The sequence below is a fragment of the Ixodes scapularis genome, unplaced genomic scaffold, assembly GCF_016920785.2.
Source record: "Ixodes scapularis isolate PalLabHiFi unplaced genomic scaffold, ASM1692078v2 PGA_scaffold3__209_contigs__length_174095766, whole genome shotgun sequence".
In the NCBI taxonomy this organism is placed as follows: domain Eukaryota; kingdom Metazoa; phylum Arthropoda; class Arachnida; order Ixodida; family Ixodidae; genus Ixodes; species Ixodes scapularis.
In genome coordinates this window covers 111,238,873-111,244,816 of record NW_024609868.1, presented here as the reverse complement: position 1 = coordinate 111,244,816, position 5,944 = coordinate 111,238,873, and positions in this window count along the sequence as shown.

Here is a 5,944-nt window from a genome sequence, read left to right as displayed (position 1 = left end):
TACGGGGAAAACCGTGGGGCCTCATTACTGTCATGCACGTAATACATAGTTAATGCTGTGACCGTGATGGAAGACAACACTAATTGTATCGGCATCAAAAATTAGCTGGCAATTTTTATTAATTTGATGGAATTTGTTTTTACAGTGAATGTACTTTTTGTCAGGATCCGATGAGCTTGGATTGTGTCTAACTCTTGACCGGGAATCTCCGACGAGTCCAGCGTGTAATCCACGGCGAAAGGCCCTGTACAGCGCTATTTGTAAGTGCTTTTTATTCTAATAGTCCGTGAGAGACGTAATGATTGGTTATTTTTGTGTTCGAAGTCATGTTTATTTCATTTTTGCTGTTAAAATATGGCTGTCTTCTTGGCGGTAGATGTGTGCTGTAGTAAAGTCCTCCCAGTAGGTCCAAAGCCGAATGCCACAGAGTGTTGAGTTAGTCCTTATTTGCCAAGATTCGGCTTGTTGGGTGCGAGTGGAGTGTCAGTTACGTCACTGCGATATGTGAATGTATTTGCCAGGAATTATCTTTACTCGAGTTTTTTTTTGTTATGTGTCTGATTTATTTTAAATTCTTGATTCATTCAAATGTGATGTTCTGTTCAACTGTCATGTTCTTTCGTATAACAGGGTATTTATTGGACTGTTAATTTAGTAGTACATTTGACACTGGTTAGCTGAAGAGGGAGGCTAGCGGTTTGATTTTTAACTTGTAAATAATATGGAGGTAATATGGGTACATTTATGACTACACATTTCTGTGCCGCAAATACCGTAAGTCTTAAAACATTCTTTTTCTTGTTTTCAAATCAACGCAGAAATATAGGTGTGAACTTAAATGGCAAGTTTGTAATTATCAGTTCTTAAAAACACCTAAAAAAAGTTTTTTTTAAAAGTTTTGTTGGGGCATGCGTGTCAAAGAAAATTGAAGCAAAAAAAACATTTTATTTTAGAGAAATATTGATGGTGCGAGGTGCCTTGCAATTAAGTCAGTAGTCACCTCCTTTCAACTGCTTTTCTCTTGGCATTCGGGCGTGTGGAGGAGAGGTGGATCGGCTTCGCCTTCACGTTGAGGTGGAAAGAACGAATGACCATCTCGTTGAGGTGGAAAGAGCAAATGACCATTCTGTCATGTCATGGACTTTGCCCGCATAATTTAAAAATCGATCTTTTGCCTACAATATTGCTCTAAACATTTTTTTTTGCATAAAATTAATTCTTTAGACACGCGCGTCCCAACCAAACTGCTTAAAATAATTTTTTTTAGAGGCCCTTTAAAGCTAGAGGAAAGGTTGAGGGTCACTATCATGTTGCAAGAGTAGGCCTAAGCAATTTATAAATTCACCTTCCTAGTATTTGAAAAAAAAGAAAAAAAGAGCTCTAAATTCGACCTTGCAATGCATGTGCCTGCACCTGCAGTCAGAGTGGCACAACCAGTTCATTCACATGCACCAAGAAATTTAGAACGCACATCTATTGTGCAGCTAGCTGCATGATGAAGTGGCACATATGAACAGCTTGCTGACTATCTAGTACTGTCGGTTGTGGCGGAGCTTAAGCAGGCCACAATGCATTCTTTGTTTTGACATGTGGCACATTTATCAATTATTTTAAATCTTGCGAATCACAACCTGTGTGTTCTTGGGTTGGGCTACTTTTATATATATATATGTATATATATATATTTTTTATAGAATTTGTGCATTTTAGTATGTATAATTTTTTATTTTCTTATTAAGGTTAAATGGTACTTTATAGCAAATTAGCTCCTTGTAGAGCTGAAATTACATTTAGTCAATGGTCTCCCCAAACTGAGATGTTACATGCATTCGCTAGCTTTTTTTCTTGTAAAGGTGTAAAATAAACTATAGTATATGGCAGCCAGCACTGAAACACAATAGATTGTTCACACTAATTAATCTATAAAAACTTGGACGATTCCACTTGGACAAATCCAGTTGTTAAGAAATTGCATTCATCCTACCCTTCGGGAAAGTCTGTATAAATATAGAGCTACGTCTTTCGCCACTGTGGGCAGAGGCCACCTAAATTGCTACCGTTTGGAAGGTGGAGGGGTGATGTGCAGGAAAGCTAAGCCCTATCCCTCTCTCCCATATTGTCTGCTATAATTGTTTCAAATGTCAGGAAAAAGGGGGGGGGGGCAACTGCCCCCTCCCCTTGCACCCTTGTCCCGATGCCACTGTCAGGGGGTAATAACTTGGGGATGCCATAAATAAATGCAACCACTTACGGCTGCCATTGCATCCAAAGGAGAAAATAGAGGGAGAGGGAGAGCGATGTGGATTATCTTTCTCTTAGGTATTCATGTCAGAAGGGGTACTAATGGTTTTGGATGGTTGCGGCTGAGCGTGCTAGCCATGAGTGCTGCCTAAGTGTTCGGTTCGGACTCTTGTTCAATCGGCAAAAAAGCAAGTCCCAGTCAACTATTCAATTATATCCTATGAATGGCTCCTGGGATTTTCGAAAATGGCCTTTTGTCTTGCAAATCAGTGTGCTGGTATTAACTAAGGGCACTTAGCAAGCTGTTTACTCATTTTTAATATTGCTGACTTTACATTAAAGCTGGTGAACTTTCAGCTTTCTGCAATGCATAGTTTTTTTTTATTAGGTCCAAAAAAGTTGGGTATATCTTTCTTGATTGGATTCTGCATTATTGTGATCATTCAGCTGTGTTGAATGAAACATATGGGTTTCTTATCCCAGCCTTGATATTTATTTTTATGCGGTCGGGGGGTGGTGGTCATTGCTTTGATTTCATAGTGTTTTGGCATAGAATTTTAGGAATTATTGCCATATAAGAATACACTTTCCTTTAGAAAACTAAGCAACCTCATTCTGTGCAGCTCCTGCCATGGAGGTGGTAAAGAGCCTGGCAGCCCTGCTGAAGGATTCAACAGCTTCTCTCATTGACAAGGTATGGTATTCCATTCTGATATAATTTCTAACCTGTTAAACGAAGTGAAAACTGGCTCAGATATCAATTTCAGTATGCATGGTAACTCAAAACCCTGCTCGCAGGTACCTGTGAAGCAAAAGCAGCCAGGGAGGCTGTTCTAAAAGCAGCCTCTCTGGCATCTCGTAGAAAAAAAGAAAGCTGCAGTTTAACAGAGATTCATCATCACCAACTCGAAGAACACACAAAAAGCATCGAAATAAATCAGAAGAGTAGCTTTAAAAAGATGAAGTTGTTTAAAAACTCGGTTTGCCAAAAAAATTTAAGAAATATTAGAATGTGACTAAATATGGTGAAGGAGATGTTCAAACACTTGCTCTGCACCTGTTGCTGGGCTGACAGGCAGTATTGGTCTTATGCCTTCAGCCTCTATAAAAGATGCTCTAATAAAGCAACAAGCAACAGTGTTTTATATAGGCATGTACTACCTCAGCAGACTCCGAGCATACCGAGATACATACAATAACATGCAAATAAGCCTGCCGTGCTTATTTGGTAATTCTGGCAATTTATAAAGACAATGTGGTGTGAAGTGTGGAAAGAAAGTTTAGGCTTCAATCCTTGAGCTAGTTGAAAGGCCAAAATTATAGCAAAAGGCAGGATATGGTGTTGTTGCTCTTATTGTGTGCTGGTGTAACATGAACAAATATTTTCATCTACAAATTCTCACTTTACTGAAGTGTCCCTTTAATGGTGTGCTACTTGATGTGCTATTTGCATTGTGTTGTATTTTTCTGGGCCCCCGAGGGGGCCACATATATTGCCGCGCATGATGTGGTGGCCGAGTGGGCACCACTCCTGGGTGTCATGCAGAGGTCCTGAGTTTGAATCCCGGGACCACTGCAGTTGCTTAATTACTCGAAAAACCCGTGGTTCTAGAAATTTCTAGAACATTGTTGTTTGTTCTAGAACATTCTGTTCTAGGGCCAAAAGTTTTAGGGGAAATGTTCTGGAATTGGGAACAAACTAAAAGAAGAGCCCCGCGTGGTCAGTGTATTGCCAGCGCCCGACTCTGCTGTCACACCGACATTCGATGCCTGCGACGCATGTTCTCCTTTTTTGTTTTGGGCACAAACGTTTCTTAAACGTCTATTTTCCTCAGTTTATCTTCGCTTTGTCACCTGTTATACGTTACGATATAGACGCTTTTAATGCACACCAGATTTGGGACACTATAACAGCCTTCTAGTTTTTCACCGAGGTGCCCAGCCACTGAAAAGGGCAATAAGCAACCCAAACAAAGTCCGAATTTGTGATGTCTAGAAAGTCAATAGCCTATCGTGCAACATGTAAAGTGAAATGAATGAAGTTAAATTAAACAAAATGTGAAGATCAGTTATGGTCGCACCTACGCACACCTGCCTGATAGCATCCCTCGACACTATTTTGGCAGGCACTAATTGAAAGCTTTATATTTGCCTTCTGTAAACTATTTTCATATTCTTTAGATTTCTTTTTGCTTGTGTGCATATGCATTTAAGAAATATTTCTGGCAAAAAACATAGTTATTTGAAGTGCAGTAATTCTGTAATCAAGACTTGGTAGTATCTTGTAGTAATTAATGCCCTGTGGAGATGTATTTGCTAACTTTTTTTTTTTGAATATAATTGCAATCAGGTACTATAAAGGGGCTTTTGAGCCCACTGAGCCCACACCCATGTCTCAATGAGCACTTTCTCATACTTTACAAATGTCTAAAAAGTCAGCACAGGACACTTCGAGTACCCATCCCAGAGTCCAGACTGACCATCGAGTTAATTGGGTTGCTCTTCGAAGTTCATCATGCAAAAAAGTGTGGAAAAAACGAGGGCGACATAGAAGAAACACGGGAGGAGCGCTGACTATCAACTGACAAATTTTATTATGAATACATATAAAAATGCCTCTTCAATCTGTGGCAGTGCGATCCCGTGCTAGGATATCACATGACTATTAATGCAAGCATAATGACAGGGAATAAAAAGTTAGCCCCAATCTAAAAATTTGATCCCACTTTCTAGCAGTGCCAATGAAGGTTGACTGATGTAAATGGCTGTTATCTTTTTTATTTGCTAGAAACTGCTAGAAAGTTAGAGCACATTTTTAGGCTTGGGCTAGCTTTTTATGACTGCTCTCGATTCCCTGCCAGCCGTGCAAGGCGCTTACATCGGCAATTGGACCGGCGGTAGAAATTTTTCGGCTCACTTGCAAAGCATTGGTGTGATAGGAAACTCTGCAACTGAACCATAAAGTGCTTCTAGTGACATTGCTCAGAACAACGTAAGGCATGGGCTCATATATGCAAAAATGACCAGGTTAAACCATTGCTTGGTCAGAGATCAAGGAAAATTGACTGTTTACGTGTCCTAATATCTTATCGCAGTTGCCATTATTTTTAGATTCATGCCTTTCTGTCACCGGAAAGATTCTCACAGTATAGCTTCAATCATAAAATGGATATTTGATACTGTGATATCTTCCCTTTTTAGCTTTTGTCATAAGTTCATTAGCAAGCCCCTTTATTATAGCTTGTTTATTCAAACAGTGGCATTTAATTGCTTGATCTGTAGCATTTCTAGCTTTGATGTGAGGGGCAAAGTGAATAGAAGTACACCTCCTCCTTCTCCCCCCTTTCCACCCCAGTTTTATTTTATATTATTTTCTTGTCTTGTAAATTCAGGGTGTCTAGTGACCTGGAAAACTGGGCATTGTCAGGAAAATTTTAATTACCAGAAAAAATCTGGGAATTGTCAGGGATATTGTCAAAAAGTGAGCCCAGTCAGGGAAAATGAGTCAGAAACGCTATTGAGTGCCCTGAGCAAAAACTTGAGGACTTGGGGGCAGAAAAATAGGCAATAAATTTTGCTTAGACCGGAGCGCAGGCTCTGCTCACCCAATGTAGAGTGCGCTACTCGATGCAAAGGGAACAGCCAACAAATCCAGTCCAAGCCTTGGATTGGATTGGATTGAGGGTACGATACTAGGCTATGT